This window comes from Anser brachyrhynchus, assembly GCF_964034855.1.
Source record: "Anser brachyrhynchus genome assembly, chromosome: 12".
Taxonomy (NCBI): domain Eukaryota; kingdom Metazoa; phylum Chordata; class Aves; order Anseriformes; family Anatidae; genus Anser; species Anser brachyrhynchus.
Window position 1 is genome coordinate 18,474,280 of NC_137707.1, and position 14,237 is coordinate 18,488,516.

Consider the following 14,237-nt stretch of genomic DNA (forward strand, 5'->3'; position numbering starts at 1 on the left):
ATTAGAGTGCATTAGATCTGAGGCATCAATAGGAGGCTTTGTAGGGTTGTCTAGATACAAATATATAATATTATGGCATTTTGCATTTAATGCTCATAATACTGCTTTAATTGAGCATAAAGGAAAGTCTGCATTTTCCTTTATGTAGTGTTTTGGTGTGAATGATTTAATTCGTATGTCATGCACATGCGCTTGGCTACAGGATAAGTGGATATATTTTCTTAAAAATTAAGGTGCAGTTTTATAAAAGTCTCATTGCAATATTTGCACGATAAAATTGTAAGGATGTGAACTTCGGGACAGAAATGAATCACTCATCGTTTCTGTTGGTGTTGTCAGGGACATGACATGACAGCGTTAGTCCAATGGTTTTAACTCCCATTTCTCTGTTGAGCTGTAAGCACTGTAGGAAGCGAAGAGGGAAGAACGCCTGATGCTCCTGTCTGACACTTGGAGGTCTGACTTACGCTCACAGCTTTGCCATTAAGAAATGGCGCAGATAGCGGAGACACTCCCCTCCACCAAAATCTGCCCTGTGCACAGCACAGCTGTGGAAGGCACCTTTTCAGATCCTCTGCTGTATGACTGGAATCATCTGCAGGACTTTGGCTCACCAGGAAGAGATACACAGATTTCATTTTTACATCCCAGCGTCTGGGATATTTGTTCAGTTTGTATCTGATTTTTGTGTAGAGTTTTTTTAACTATATTTCTTAGTCAGCTTTTTGTCTTAATGCCTCTCTTCCTTCTCTGAAAGCAATAATCATCTTGGTCTCTGCAATACAATTTTATGATCAAGTGCTTCTGATCTTTTCAGAGAGCTGTTTTGTACATATATTTTTAAAGACTTCTTTATACCATACGTGCTGCAGTGCTTAAAGAGCCATCTGATTTTTTCTGTGTGTGTGAACATTGTGTTTGTATCTCAGCCTCCTTCTAAATTGTTATTCTGCCTCTGCTTTTTGGTTGGGTGGAGGGTGGCTGATAAGTGAAATTGTTTGCACTCACTTGATAGGCTTATCAGGACCCCTGTAGATGCAACATCGTGATGGTTATGATGTGGATACAAGTACGTGTAATAGAAGATCTGAACCTACTAAGATCTTGACCTTCTTGTTATTCTTGAAACTTGGCTTAAATTCTAAATCACCTACTAGAGAAGCATTTCTGTGTTTTGTATTGAAGATATAAACATTGTTTCTGACAGTTTATCGTCCTGGAAAGCACCAATCTGAATTTTACAATGCAATTAGAGACTGGATGTTTGAGACTTGCCGTGGGAGGAGTATGATAGGTGTCCCAGTGGAGGAGAAGGGGGATGGAGAAAGGTATGCCTTAGCAAGAACTGGTCAAATGTGTGTTGCTCATCACCTGTGGTGCTGCCTTGGGAGGACAGGAGGTTTCTGTTTGCATGGCAGAGATCTGGATGAGTGGAAAGAAGGGGCTAATGCCTTCAAGTCCTAGCTAAACTCTGCCCAGGGCGTCTGATCTGAAATCTCTTGGATCTGGCGTGTGAGGGGAGCACTGGTGCTGCATGCACGGATGTAACAGAGGTGAAGGAGAGGTTTGGTGTGTGCAAATACCCTTCCACCCATCGGACAGCTCCTTCGCCACAGCTACCGTAGTGGGTCTGCTGCGCTTTTCATTTTCTGTGAAAGTTTGGTTTTGATTTTTTAAAGAATGGACAAAACCGTTTCTAACTACGCTACAGTGGGTGACAGGGAGATTGTAGTTTAGAGCCACATGATTAAGAATAAGTTTCTTTAAAGCCCTGAATTCTGTTTATAAAAATAGATGGTGAACATACGGTACGACATAAAAATCCATGTGGTCCTGGAAAAAAGTAGAAAGCACTTTAGCCTGAAACAGATGTGCGAAAGCGAGCTCCTAAATGTATTTTTTATTTTTTATTTGTGTGTGTGTGTGTGTTTGTGTATGTGGGAGATATTTTTGGTTCCTGCTAGGCTTCTTTGCAGCAAAGCCCCTTTCTAGAATTTACTTTCCTTTATTAGAGTTGCAGCTCAGCTTTGTGTGGGCCTCTGGGGGTTTTGGCCAGCCGTTGGCAATTTCTCTCAGACACCCAATTACCCCTGACGTCAATGCCGTCTCTCCCATCTCCCTTGGGTGCCCACATTTTTTCCTTTGTAACACTAATAGCTGACTAGCTAAGTGCCTGTTATTTCCTTGGCAGAAGATTTGATTGTGTTTTGGGCCGGATACTAAATCCAAAAACTATGTAAAAATGTCAATAGGTGAGTGCACATTGATTTCGGTTAGTCACAGTGATATTTGAGCCCCTTTGGGGGCTCTGTCTGGGGAAGTATTTTACAAGAAAGATAATATAACAGAAAATTACTGGAGCTGCACAGGTCTCTGGTGGATTTCTTAGGGGCCTGCTAAGTTTCTGTAGAATCAACAAATGCTTTATTAATCTAAATTTGCGGTTTTGTTCCTGCCTCTCTTCAGACGGTTCGGGCTCGCCGGAGGAGGCTCGGCGGGAGCGGGGCGGCCGGTGGCAGAGCCCATTCTGGCCGGGGCGGTGGGGAGGCCGGGGGCTGCACGGGCCCCCTCCTCGCCGGCCGAGGCCTGCGGCGGCAGATAACGCGGGGGACGGAGGGGGTCCCCGGCAGCTGCGCGGGGCCAGCGCTGACTGGGAGCTCCTGATAAGGGCCCCGCACGGGAGCCAGCCGCCAGCGCCGCACCGCCAGCACGCTGCAGGGCCACGGCGACTGGCGAAGAAAGTTAAACACAAGTGGTCCGGGGGCGGCGGGGAGGGCTGCGCTGGCAGATAATGGTAATTGATTGAATCACAGTCGCAGAGCAGCCTTGTTTTTCCTCGCAATTAATTTTTTTCTAATTTTCAGACCGAAGTATCCGAAGAGCTCAGGTTGCACCGAGCGCATGCTGCACTGAAAGATAATAAGCACATGCCCTCTTCAGCTTTTTGGGGGAAATTCAGGCCAAGAAAAGGCACAATTAAATAAAACGCACCCCCCTTAAAGTTACAAGCGTGTGGCTCCAAGCTCAGCAGAGCGTGCTTTTAAGGACAAGGAAAATCAATGGCTTTGTCAGCTTGCCGGGCTGTAGCTGGCTGGCTGCAGGGAATGAGAAGTCAATTTTGTCCACAAAGCCAGCGTACAGTGACACCAGAGAAGGGCATCGCCTGGGGACGTCAGCGCGCGGCAGATGCGTGCACTGGGCATTTCTTCAGCTCTTCTTCCTCTCCTCTTTCCCTCGCAGCCTCCTACCCCCTACAACAAGATGTGTGTAGAGGATAAGAGAGATTCGTGCCGCTGGTATCTCATACCACTTCCTCTCCAGATTTATTTTCACCAGTTTAGATCCTTCTCACTCAGAGAAATCAGAATTTCTTTCTCTTTTTAAGGGGATCCCCCAATGTAGTGTTCAAGAGTAGCAGTATTTTGTGTACTTAAGGTAAATAAAACCTTTTATATTTTTTAGTCTTTGGAAATTGGATCCTCAAGCAGTAAAATCTTATGTCAGCACAGCATGTAGAGTGCAGGATACCTAATAACTAGTAAACCATTTAAAAAAGTCTTCTGCTTGATCAGACATGGTGCTTAACGTATAGTGCTGTATCCTGCCTAGCAGGTAATTAGTATTGAGGGGAAAAAGCCCCCCCTGTGGACCATGACACCATAGACCTAAACTGGCATTTTTTCACGTTAGATTTTTCTTTCTTCAGTGGAGGGCATTTCTTTGCCCATTTTAAAAATCATTCTCTAAGAAGTAACAGACTGTACAGAGGGTATTGTATATCTTAAATGAACCTTGCAAGCGCTAACAGTGTATTCTTCTTTTTCCCATGTAGGCACTGGGTAGGGTGGGCAGGCAAGCAGTGTTGTCATGCCAGAGGACTAGAAATCAAACGTGGGGTAGAAAAAAAGCCCCTAACCTGTGAAATAAATATTACCAGGGATTACAACAATCCACTTTTGCTGTGATTTGTTGGTTCCCATTCTAGAGCAATGTATGTGTGGATGTGCTGGTGAAATGAAGGAGGCTTATTTAGGCAAGGCATTCTGATTTATTTTACCATGAAGGAGCTGGTGTTTTCACTGGTACTCATATTTTCCCAAGACTGGCAACAAAAGATTTCTTAGTGCGTGGGCTGAAGTTCATGGGATTTTTCTCAACTGCTGAAACAGTGGAGCATTTGCTAGCTGTTTGGGCAGGAGAAGGGTATCCTGAAGTCCTGAGCCTTTGGGCTGTGAAACACAGCTGATATCCTATTGAACAAACTATCAGGTCTCCTCTGCAGATAGAGCTGGTAATCTGCCTTGTCATGACCATTGGTTGTAAGAGGGGCAAGTCAGCTGTGAAGAAAAGACTTTCTTGAAGGCCATGTTAAAAAAACTTATGGCCTTATGCCAAGGCAGCCATTGCTGATCAGCTTTAGGTGGGGACTTGGCTGGGTCTAGAGGGTCCTTGTGTGGAAAGATTTTTTGATTTCTCCATGTAGTCTTGAGAGCCTACTGTGCTCCTGTTGCCAACCTCCCATCTTTGAAGTTCCATGTTCGAGTGTAATTAAACCCACGAATGTAACAAGACCACAGGCCTCTGTCTGGTCTATGTGGCCCTTGCAGTATGACTGACAGAGTGACACTGGCCTTCTTTGCCTTAAAGACAAGTGCTAAACTGCCCCTGGGCAGTAAGATGTGTTACTAGAGCAGTGCTCGGGAGCACTCATTTCATCCTCCTCCAGTCTGTCCAAGTCTGGCCGGTGCTCTCAGTCTGTTGGCCTCAGAAGTGCTGACAGCGATGTGGAAAACAAGTTCCTTAGTGAAAAGCATTGCAAGAACGTTTGGATAGAGAAAAGCCAGTAAAATTCATGGAGGTAACGTGCACTACACACTGCCCGCCTGTCTTCGTGCTCCCCCGGGCTATGGTGCGTTGCTGGCAGCAGAGCCGTAGCCGTTGGCGCTGAGCGCCCACTGAGCTGCCAGCCCTGCCCGGTGGGGAGCTCAGGGCTTCTGAAAACAGTTTAAAAATGGTTCCTGTGCTGAATTTTGGTGTATAAGTCTGTAGGATGCTGAGAAATGGCAGCCACAGGGGGCTGGAGGCGCAGACCTCTTGTGAACAAACTCCAGAAATAAAAGGGGGCAGGTTTTAGCTTAAAATCACACTAGAAAGCCCCACACTGGAGGGCTAGCCCCAGCACAAGGCGCGGTGGTGACTGCCGGTTTCCCTGCTGCCACCTCACACCAGAGCAGGCGCCGTGAGGCACCAGTCGCGCCTCAGCCTGCACGCAGCCACGCAGCGTGCCGGCGGGACAACCCACGCCGAGGTGGGAGCCACGCTGCCGACCCCCCTCGCCCTTCCGTGGGGCACAGGGGGGCCGCGGTGGCAGATGGGCAGTGTGGGGCTGTGGGGAAGGAGACGGTGGAGCCGGCGCCGTGAGGGAAGAGGCCATGAGGAGCGCGTAGCCCAGGCAGGCAGGGGGATGTGGCGGCTGTGGTGGGGAGCAGGAAGGCGAGCGAGCGGAGGGCGTAAGGCAAGTCTGAGGGGGGATGGCTGTGGTAACGGCCAGGTTTGTCTGACCCGGGTAGCCAGCAGAGACCTGGGTGAGTGGCGTGAGGTGGTGGCTGGGGTACAGCAGGGCTGCTGCCTTGTGTCCCTGTCCCTGCTGTGTCCGCATGGCGCCATGCACCCTGCCTGGCCCTCTGGTTCTGCTCCCCCGAGCTCAGGCCTGCAGGTTTCACTCGAGTTCAGGAAGTTGCAGGCGGCATCTGCTCTCTGCTCGCGTTTTCCTTCTTCCTTCAAAGCAAGAGTAATCTTTGTTAACTAGACTGGAGATGGGGGGAATTACAGCGACGGACTTGTACCTCAGGCAGCCCGATTCCCCCCGTCCTGTGTCATCCCCCCCACCTCCCCTTAGGCTTCCCCTCCCGTGTCACCCCAGGGGACCCAGGCCCCATGTCACACTCGCTGCCTCCATGGGCTGGGTGTTGCAGAGGTGAGGGTTCCCCCTCCTGGTGCTCCTGCTGTGAAGTGGGGCTATGGGCTGCTGGCCCTGAGACCCCTGTAACAGGAACAAGCCCATAGGCCATCCCTGTAAAGGATTTTAAATAGGGGCATCAGTGTAAAGGATTTTAAATACGGGCATCTCTGCTTTTGAGCTTCAAATAGAGCATCAGCTGATGAACAAAGTCTCAAAATTCCTTTAAAAAAGTGACTTTTATCTAGATTCCCATTTCTTTGCCTTTCCCAAAAAAGCTCAAAAGGCACGCTGTTTGTTAGGGTAGTAGATAAAGAAGGATTTCTCCCTTGAAACAGGAGGCTGTATGTTAAGATACCTTAAAGAAGAGGGTAGTTCGGTGGGAAACAAGCTTGTTTACTTGTTTTGCCAGATCCTGCCTTTTAAATGGACAGCAGGAGATAAGTAATGTACTAGGGTAAAAGCTGGGTGAATTCATGTAGCAGTGAAGGTAGGAGAGTAGTAATGGGTTAGAAGCTGCTTGGGAGGTGGCAATGAGTGAAGGGGAAATATCAACATGATAGGGAGCAGAAAAGGAAAAAATGGAGAGGTAAACAAAACACCGGCAAAATGATTTCTATCCCTCTGGTAGGGACTTGGGGAGATTTATCAGTGAAGCATCTCCTGCTTTTCCTGGGACGTTTCCTTTTCCCTGCTTTGTTACAAACCTATGTGGCCTCCCACGCCAGGTTTCCTTCCATTCCTGGGTGTGGGTTGTATCTGTTGGCAGACAAAACCATCATTAAGGTATTCAGTTGAATATTCTGAAATTAGGATTTGCGGTTGTTCTTGCCATATAATTCAGAGTCTCACTCAAGTCACAGCCAGAACATTACATCTGCCCCGGAGAATAAGGAGGAAATTCACCAGGTTATTTTAAGTTGGTGCTGTGGAAGCATGCAGGAATATGTCCAAGTTAAACTCAAAGGGAAAAGTTTGGATTGGTTGCAGATTTTATCAGATATATAGTTGCATTAGAGCCTCACATGAATCTTTAAAAATATTTTAGAATTGAAAAACATAATAAGTAGAATTCTTTATTCAAAAATGTATCAATATGAATATGTGAATATCTTAAAGAAGTATATCAGTGTGAGAGGGCACGTTCAGTAAGGCATCGGTCTATTTACATTTGAGATAGCCATGTGTACATACACAATATATTCTGGCAGCATCTATAATTATTAAGAAGCATCAGAGTTATGCTTTTGTCTTTTAGTTGTATGGAAGTCTGCAGGAGAGTTGTTATTTCTTCTTGATCTTTTGATAACGTGAGGGCTGGGTTGAATCTGTCCTGACTGACTGAACAATAGTGTCTGTCTGAAAGATGTAATCTTACATCTCAATTTCCTAATCTTGGAATATGCATTCAGTTCACTCACCTGGGTCATCCTGTAATTTTGACAAAATGTCTTTTTTTTTTTTTTGTCTGGACCTTCATTATATCGGGAATTGCCTCTCAGTTGATTGCCAAGCATTCACCCTCACTTTCACCCTTAGTTTTAGATTCACAGAGCTGGTAGACAGACCAGTTGGAAAGGAACGTGAATGACTTCAGGGAGAGACAGACTTATATGCTCTGACCATGGAGATGATGCAAAAGTAGAGGAGGAGATGGGAAGAGGATTAGCATGGTCTTGAAATCTTGAAAGGGAGGCTGAAGGATTGAATGGCAGAGGAAGGTTAGAATAACAGAATTAGAGATAGGAAGGACAGAGGATGTGAGATGGGGTGATAACTGTCAAGAGGAAGATCAGAAATGGCAAATCAGTGTGGGGAGGGAAGAAGGGGAAAAGGCTGGTAAAGGTAGAGTGGGTCCAGAGTCGGCAACTAAGAAGTGAAACACAAAGGCTAAGGTTTTTGACTCAAGAGAAGAAATGAGTAAAATGGAATGAGTAACTTCAGCAGAGGATAATATCTCCCACACTTACAAAATCAGAAGCTTAGTCGAAGGAAGAAATACATTTTATTTTTCTGTGCTTTTGGCTAGGCAACTCTGTCAACCACTGAGCACTGCTCTGCTTTGTTTTCCAAAATTGACTGCTGCCTCATTACCTCCCTGAGGCACTGTTGTAGGAATGGACTTGGGGAACAAACATCTCACTTCTGGAGAGCATGATGTGGTAGTATCTTCTCTGCCCAGTGACAGACGGGCTTCCAGGAGCGAGTCTGCTACAGTAATTTTACTTATAAAGTATCATCCAAAATAAAGAATACATTGATATACCCTGTGACTTTATGGTGGTAGCATCAAACTAATTTTGAGGAACAGTTTATGGAGAGGTGAACTCCATATATCCCTTCCAGAGTAAATTATTCTGTGACTGTATGATCCTTCTCAAAAAAAAAAAAATCTGTAGCAGAATGGGAAGTTTGAATTTTGCTTCTGGTGCAGTTTGAAGGGCCTTAATGAGCAGTACTCTGTTCTTAGAAGGTTAAAGGAGAATTAACCAGGTGATTGACTTCCACAATCAAAATCAGGACTCCGCAATCCCAATAGCAAATGTTGCTTGAGTTCCCTGGGATAAATAACTAGATTAGCTTTACAAGACACCCTTCTCTTGAGTTGGAGTTGGAGACTACTTCAGGACTTCCCTCCCTTTGCAGCAATACCCCTGGGTTTCCCAAAAGTGAGACAGGAAAAGGCACACATGCTCCCAGTGACGGCAGCTTGAGCTCATTAGTTGTGATTTTTAGATAGGCTGGCACTGTCTCAACAGCCTTCTTTCACAGTTATGGCCTTTCCAGATTACTTATCTAAGGGAGAAGCATACTTTCCGTTCGTGCTTAACCTTCTTCAGTTATGGATGTCATTGAGCTTGGAGCCCCCACAAAGCCCATCACTGCTTGGGCAGCTCCTTGAATGTACTGTCAAAGTTGCAAAGGAAAGACACAAAGCAGAGGTAACTCTTCCATGCAGATCTTTACTTCTGCCAAATAAGTTCCTAACGTCTTTTGAACAAGCGCATCAGAAATATCTGAACTATGAGAAAATTATTTCCAGCCATGAATGAGCATGTAGGTATTTTTCTGATGAGATAAAAAAATCTGAGTCTTATTCTGCACCATCCTTATTAGTTTGCTCTTCATTTAATTTATTCTCATTGATTCATCTTGGAGTGTTTTGGAAGATTGCTCAGCATCTATCTATGTGTTTCATGGGACAGTCTATGGAAAGGACAGAACATTTGCTGAGGAGCCTTTACTGCTGACTGCATTTCCCCCAGTATAATTCCCTGTTCAGTGCTGAGGCTTTGAGTGAGCTGGTTGAGCTTCCTTTTGAACCCATCATGGATTTTTCTTTGTATTTTATTTCCTTTAAAGTTTATTTCCTTCCTTATGGTGGCCACCTTTTGCCAAACGAGTAAGGCACTCCAGTTCTTCCTGGCTTTTGCCCCATCCCAAAAAGATGGTGGTGGCTGTATGACTGAATTGCAAATTTTCCCCAGAGTGATCTCTGATTTCTTTTCAATCAGTTCATTTAATTGACCGTGTTTATTTCCCTAGCCCTTGTGGCTCCCTGAGTGTAGCTGTTCGTCAGAAGCTGGATGTTAAGCATCCTTTTCATGTTTTACCTGGAGACTTTCTTAAACCATCTCATCTGTTCTTAGCATTTGGGGCTAAGCCCAAAAGGGAAACTCTCTCAATCAAAAGGCTATCTAAATGGATAATGCGATACTTTGAGACCTGTTACAAGGAGGCAAATGTCCCAGTCCCACTGCTCCCATGTTTGTCCCACCAGAGCAATGGCAGCTTTGAAGGCTTGCTTGGGCAAGGTTCCCAACGCGGATGCTTGCAAGACAGCTAACTGGAACTCGGTACGCTCAGTACCTAGCATACTGCTTAGATGTAGAGCCTAGGCAGGATGCCCACTTAGGAAAGCAGCTTTGTAGTCTATATTTGCTTAATTTAGTCCTCAGCTGTCCTCCTGAGAATGGCTGTTCACTGCATGTTAGTGCCCAAGAGCAGGAAACGGTGGAGGCAACTTTCAAGAGAAAGAAGATGAAGCAACTTGGCACTCGTTGCAGTTTGGAGGCTAAATTGCCTCTTAAAGCATCACCCTTACTGCTTGTCTAAGGGGTTTCCAAGATGAAAATAGGATGGGGATAAGGATGCCTTTGTGTCCTGTGTTCCCCTTTCCTAGATAGATGTTGTCTTGGTGACATTAGTTGCCTTCTTTAAAGTCTATAAAATTCTGTTTGAATGCTTTTCATGCTCTAGTTTGGCATACAGCATAAATCCAAGCAAACTGACCTGAGACAGGAATACATTTTCCTCTTCAGTGACTTCTGTCTGCAGCCACTGCTGGTATCTATATTAGTAAACACACTTTCTTGGGAACATCCTGGCTCTATTCTTTTCCAAGATCTTTGTAAAAGTGATAATGCACCATTATTTCCTAGAAAGACTGGTCAGCTTCTTACACGGGAATTTCTAAATCATGTCCTATTTTTTCCCAGTACTGCTTTTTTATTGCGTCTTATAAAAACAAACATAAGTCAAGAGTAATTAGAGAGAAACGCACTGCATTTCAAACGCAAATAGAAGGAAATAAATGCTGCGATGAGCCACTCCAATCAGTGGTCAAATACCTAAATTTCAATTTTGATGGCTGAGTTAAATAAAAGGGATCCTTTTAAATAGCAGGCCCTTAATTATTTATGAAAGGTAAACCTGAACGTTTGACTTCATTGCAATAATACAGCTAGTTTAATTTTTTATTATTTTTCAGCTTGCAGCCAGCGTGCTGGAGTAAGTTATTTGCAGTGTGTTTTTAAAGTCCATATTGAAATATTAGCCACAACTGTCTGCTGTGTATAAAAAGGGGGGGGGATATGTTTGAAGTTTAATCATGCTTCTACTTACGCTCAGTCCCAGAGCAATCCTTTTTTCTGCTGCTGAGCTCAAACAGCTAGTAGCCAGGTTTGATCTGCTGCCCCACGGAGCAGTGCCCTATGTGAATTTGAAGTTTTCTCAACCCGGGAGGCCTGCAGATAAAGACTAGCCTCAGGTAGCCAGCTCTCTCCTTCCCAAAGCAGCTCCCGGGGCGCTGCCTGGAGCAGTCCTCCTGAAATTGTTTCAGGCAATTGCTATAGACTATCTCCACTACTGCCCCTCTTACCCCTCCTTCCCTCTCCTCCTCCTGGCATAAGGGAGGAGTTTTGGAGTCCAGGAGTCCTATTTGACTGTAATAAAATGAAAAAATAAAAAGCAGAGCAGTTTGTAGGGAACTGGCACAGACTGTGGAAACAGGAGCCACAGCAAGACAAAACCCAGTGGCCTTCAAAACTTTTTTCCCTTCTTTTTCACCACATGACTTGGAGGATGTGGACAGTAATTAAAGGACCCCCTAGCTCCTCATTTTCTGTGCCTGCTCCTTTGATCTGGTTCGTGTCGGGTAGCTATTTTCATTGTTCCTGTCTTTTCTTTTATTCTCACCCAGCCCCTTTGATGTGAGCAATGATGATCTTTAATTCCAAAATAGGAGATGGGCAGGATAGCAGTACTGGCCTTACATAATGCATCTTTCACATCTTATTTTTAAACTTGAGCATAATAGGTGTAAGTTGGAGCGCGGGGAGCGTTAACCCTTTACGAGCAGAGGAGCTGCTGCGGAGGTTAAGAGCCTAGCCCTTGTGGTAGCGTCAGGCAGGTTAATCTTCTGCAGATGCCTACAGATGCGGTCGTGAAAAAGATGATCATTATTATTTTTGTTCAAATATGATGGATCTCTAACTATAATCTGGAGGGAGTTTGTCCTAATTGTTCCCATGTGGGAAAAATGTGCTGAGAAAGAACAGTAAAGCTAATGCAGTTATTCTGACTGGCTTCACTCGGCAGCACAGTGGGAGCGAGGCACACTGTTTATTACTGTATGTTAATAAACTATAAGGGACAAGCTGCGGGTGGCGGCTTACAAACAGTTAGCTCAGGTAGGGTAGATAGCAGCGTGGAGGCTATCAGTAACGTCAGCAGGCGGGAAGGGCTGGAGGTTCTTGTTGTCGTCTTGAAATCCCACAAGTCCATCACGTCGCCGTGCACGGCGTGTTTAGCCGCGGGTGTGCCAATAGTGCCCGTGCCCGAGCGGGTGGCACACGCGGCACCCTGCCCTGCGGCACCGGGGGGGCGCGCGGCCGGGGGGCACACGGAGCACCCCCGTGCAGCGACCCCCGCGCCGTGCTCACCCCCACGGGGGCCACGCTGGCGTGCCGCCAGGCGGTGCGGCCCCCCCGGGGGAGGCAGGTGGTGGTGGCGGAGCCCCTCCGCCGGGGGTCCCGGGGGGCTGCCCCGGGGAGGCGCCGCATTAGCGCGCTCCCCATCTGCCCCGGCGGCGCCAGCTCCCCGCGGGCCCCGCCGCCAATGGCTCCTGCTGCCCGCTGACATTTCCACGGCTCGCTCCTCGCAGCGCCGTTCGCCCGGGGAATCCGCCTGTGGTTGTAAGCGCGTAGCCCTGAATTTTCCAAACTTCACGGCTCCAGGCGCCCGCAGCCAGTTCCACTCGAAATGCCACGAAGGGAGGGCTGAGCTTTTCGCGGTGCCTTTTTAGTTTTTATTTTTTTGCAGGATTCGTGACTCTGGAAATTCAGAAAATTAGATGTCTCCTGCTCAGCCACCTAAACATTACTGTTTGAACATTTTGTTAGGTTTTTCCATGTTGAGAAGCAGATCTAAATGGACAGCAATTAACACCCCCCTGCCCCCCCCCCCAGCATATTGCCTCAGTTTTCCTGGGAAAATTAACTTGCAGCAAAATACAGCAAATTGTCAATAAGACATAACAAAGAAGCGATGAGGACTGCGAAGGTTAAGTGTAGCAATGGAAAGCAGATAATACGCAGCTTGATGTGTCTGATCATGGCTTAGTTTAGTATCTGCCTTTTTATTTTCATTCATAAAACATGCAATGCACAAGCACCTCCATGAGTGAAACAATGTTGTATGTGGATTTGTACCCTCATGACACCAGCACTTTTAGGAACATAAAATGCACAATATGTTTGTGTGTTTCTTAAAATAACAGCTGCTTATTAGATATCTTTCAGGGAGATTCTTACTCTGTGTTACAGTCCTGCATCAGGAAAGTACTTGAGCAGATGCCTAACTTCGGCACGTGACTGGACACGTAGGCTTTGCAGCCTGTGCTTGCTTAATGCCGGGCACATGCTTAAATACTTTGCTGAATTGGGGCCAAGGCAGATGTAGTGAATACCTATATAATTAACTTTGCTAAATGGCTTACAATATGCCACTTGTTTCTATGTGCTTTTAGATTTCCCACTTGATTATCATTTGGGCTGAACTTCTGGGTGTTTGTCCTTGTCTGTGGATCTTTCTCTTTCTTTTTTCCTTTTAATTCAAACAATTCCCTCAGAATTTTTCTGCGCTAGGAGTGAAGTAAGAAAAATCTCGTCTAGTTCTTCCAGTACAGTCCATCTTTAGTACCAGCAGTTTTGTAGCTGTGGTGATCCATGGAAATGCAGGAAGGAAGGGTTGTAGAAATAATATTTTACTGGAGCAGCTTCTAGAGTTGGAAAAAGTAGACACGCTTCTAAGACCTGGCAAAGGGACGTGGAACCTGAAATCTTGTCCACTTTTTCCAACGATATCAGCTAATCTAATAATAACAGCTTCTAGGGTGATGTAATTTCTTTTTTTAGACAGGGCAAAACAAACACTGAAATTGGAAAGGGGAAAGTTGGCACTAACACATTCCTCAATGTGTACTGGAGTCTTTTCTTGAGTTGGAAAGGAAAGGAAAAATTACTCTTTCTAAAACAACCCTGTTTTAAGGGCTCGAGCACGCCCAGATAGCCTCTAGTTAGGTTTCAGCAGCCTAATGAAGCCTGCCTTTTTTGTGATTTCCCTGCACATACTCCCTGCCTGCCTTGATTGGCAGCTGGGTAGCAGACCTCTGCAGCTGTGACAATTTGCCTGAGGGAGACTGTAAGTGTCTCATTGAAACTTGCATTGTAAAATCCTCCAAAATGCCTCCCATAATATTAGGCACAGGAGAAAAACACAGGTGTGAAAAACTTTCACAGATCCCACGAGTTCAATGTCTCTTGGCAGCTTTGGTGGATTCGGTGTTATTATATAAATTTAAAACTTACATTTACGAAAAAGAATTTGTTCCGTCTTCTGTCACAAGGAGCAGGGGGGAAACCCGTCGGTGCTCGCCTTCGCGAGGATGATGAGGGCGGGCCGCCCGCGGGGGCAGCTTGCCCACCTGCCCTGAGCC

General features: G+C 45.9%; 1 protein-coding gene across 6 annotated transcripts in view; it reads left to right on the forward strand.

The window, feature by feature from the left end:
* ZNF423 (zinc finger protein 423) overlaps window positions 1-14,237 on the forward strand; it is a 214,712-nt gene that overhangs the window by 77,255 nt on the left and 123,220 nt on the right. Inside the window, exon 1 of one of the 6 annotated variants that reach the window (XM_080552924.1) lies at window positions 199-5,308. The exons of the other annotated variants lie outside the window; for them this stretch is intronic. The gene's annotated coding sequence lies outside the window, so the exon portion shown is untranslated. Of the gene's footprint in view, window positions 1-198; window positions 5,309-14,237 lie in introns of those variants that run through there. 6 annotated transcript variants of the gene reach the window in all.